This window comes from Solanum tuberosum, unplaced genomic scaffold (genome assembly GCF_000226075.1).
Source record: "Solanum tuberosum cultivar DM 1-3 516 R44 unplaced genomic scaffold, SolTub_3.0 scf00029, whole genome shotgun sequence".
NCBI lineage: Eukaryota > Viridiplantae > Streptophyta > Magnoliopsida > Solanales > Solanaceae > Solanum > Solanum tuberosum.
The window spans coordinates 580,911-583,989 of NW_006238955.1; positions in this window are offsets into that span (position 1 = coordinate 580,911).

Genomic DNA, 3,079 nt, shown 5'->3' on the forward strand with positions numbered 1-3,079 from the left:
CCAAATAATTTGTGTGCTAGGAGATATGACCCTCCAAAGTAGACCCTCGAAAAAGGCTTCACTTGGAAATTTCGGATTTTGATACGGTTGCTCTAAAATTTGGGTTAGACCCATTTCCCACTCAATTTGACCCCCTAAACAAGAATATGAAGTCGGATTTTCGAAAAACGAAACAGATCTTTTTATATACAGCTAAACAAGTTTCCGGTAACTTCCGAAGCACATTTTTAAGAACTTTTTGGGTCAAATTCAAATATAATCATTTCATTAAGTTCTTGACTCCAAACTCACATGTGAGGCTCTAGTTTCACTCTATCATTTTCCGGGTCGTTACAACCAATGCTGAATTTCGGGAAGCAATCTGAATGCTAAGTCAAGATATGACTAACTAGGTTGGGCAACAATGAGGGGCTTGATAGGATGTGAATAATACTTCGAGTATCCGTGAGTCTTGATGATAAATCCTTATAACTTCACTAGTTCAAGCACCACAGAGGATCCGAAAAACTTTGTAAAGGAACTATAGAAAGTATATGAGGTTATGCACGTTGCCGATGCTGAGCGAGTGGAACTGGATGCCTATCAACAGAAGAGTGTTTCTAGGACTTGGTTTGACTAGTGGAATAGGTGTAGGGCTGAGGATGCACCGGTTTTGAGTTGGGCTGTGTTCGAAAGTTCTTTCTTGGGAAATTTCTTTCCCCGTGAACTGAGAGAAGCCAAGGTACAAGAATTCCTTACCGTTAAGCATGAACCTATGAGTGTTCATGAGTACAATTTGAAGTTCACCCAACTTTGCTGGATTGTCTCATCTATCTAGTAAAGATGCAAGACAACTATGCTAATATGGGACATGGACATAGCGAGACTTATGATTTATGTGCAGCAGGTTGAGGAAGAGAAGCTGAGGGATAGAGAAGAATTAAGAAACAAGAAAGCTAAGACAGAGAATGAGTCCGGGCAGCAAAGGAGTAATGTGAACCTTTCTTCCTTTCAACATAAGCAAAAGGGACCGACTCTATCATCTACTAGAGCACCTGTACCAAGGAACAATGGTGAGTATAATGGTCAGAATTCACAAAATTACAGAATTACACCTGCTCAGTCTCAGGGTAGTGTAGCACAAGGAGGTATTTGGGCTTTTACATGTGCTAAGTGTTGTAGGAACCACCCAGGTGCTTATCGCGATGGCTCTACTTCTTGTTTCAAGTGTGGTCAAGAGGATCACTTCATGAAAGAGTGTCCTAAGAACAGGCAAGGTAATGGGAATTGGGGCAATAGAGCCCAATCTTCTTCAGTTGCTCCACCAGACAGGGTTGCACCTAGAGGAGATACTTCAGGGACTAGCGGAGGACCAAACCACCTATATGCGATCAATAGTCCTCAAGAGCAAGAGAATTCTCCAGATGTTGTCACTAGTATGATCGAAGTCTTACTTTTGATGTTTATGCTTTGCTAGATCCAGGAGCGAGTCTATCTTATGTTACTCCTTATGTTGCGATGAATTTTGATGTTCTTCTTGAGAAACTTTGTGAGCCCTTTAGTGTTTCTACACAAGTTGGGGAGTCCATTATAGTTGAGAGAGTCTATCATGATTGTACCATTTCTGTCAATCATAAGAGCACCATGGCTGATTTAATTGAGTTAGACATGGTATATTTTGATGTTAATATGGGTATGGACTGGCTTCATGCATGTTATTCCTCCATTGATTGTAGAACTCGAGTTGGTAAGTTTTAGTTTCCTAATGAGCAAGTCTTTGAGTGGATGAGTAGTTCATCAGTGCCTAAGGGTTGTTTCATTTGGTAACTTAAGGCGAGAAATTTAGTTTCCAAGGGTTGTATTTATCACTTAGTCCGAGTTAATGATTCTAGTGTTGAGACACCTCTTTTTGAGTCAGTTCCTATTGCGAGTGAGTTTCCTGAGGTCTTTCTAGATGATCCACCCAGAGTCTCTCCTAAGAGAGAATGGTATAGATATTCTTCCCGATACTCATCTTATATCCATTCTGCCATATAGGATGGAACCAACAGAGTTAAAAGAGCTTAAAGAGAAGTTGAAAGATCTCCTTGAGAAGGGTTTTATTCGACCAAGTGTCTCACCATGGGGTCCTCCGGTATTATTTGTGAGGAATAAGGATGGTTCCCTTAGAATGTGTATAAATTACCGTCATTTTACCAAGGTTACTATCAATAATAAGTATCCTCTTTCGAAAATTGATGATCTCCTCGATCAGCTTCAGGGTACCACTTGTTTCTCGAAGATAGACCTCAAATCTGGCTACCATTGGTTAAGAGTGAGGGAATGTGACATTCCTAAGACAGGCTAGGACCCACTATGGTCATTATGAGTTTCTGGTCATGTCGTTCGGTTTAACTAATGTGCCTCATCGTTCATGGACCTTATGAATAGAGTATTCAAGCCTTATTTAGATATGTTTATTATTGTATTCATTGATGACTTACTAATCTATTCGAGGAATGAGGAAGATCATGCTAGTCATCTCTGAATAGTTCTCCAAACTCTAAAGGAAAGAGAGTTGTATGCCATGTTCTCTAAGTCTGAGTTCTGGCTTGAGTCTGTGGCATTCTTAGGCAACATTGTTTTCGATGATGGAATTAGAGTTGACACTCAGAAAATAGAGGCAGTGTAGAATTGTCATAGAACCACATATCCAACTGATATTAGGAGTTTCTTCGGGTTGGCTGGATATTATAGAAGGTTCGTAGCAGGGTTCTCATAAGTTCACTCAGAAACCAGTGAAGTTTCAATGGTCTGAAGCTTGTGAGAAAAGCTTTCAGGAATTGAAAACTAGGTTGACTACTGCCCTAGTATTGATCTTACCAGAAGGTATACAAGGATTTGTTGTATATTGTGATGCGTCTAGTGTTGGTTTGGCTTGTGTGTTAATGCATAATGGTAAAATTATAGCTTTTGCCTACAGACAACTGAAAGTTCACGAGAAGAATTACCCAACCCATGATCTAGAGTTGGCTGTCATAGTATTTGCTTTGAAAATATAGCATAATTATCTTTATGGTGTTCATGTAGATGTGTTCACCGATCACAAAGCCTTTAGTAT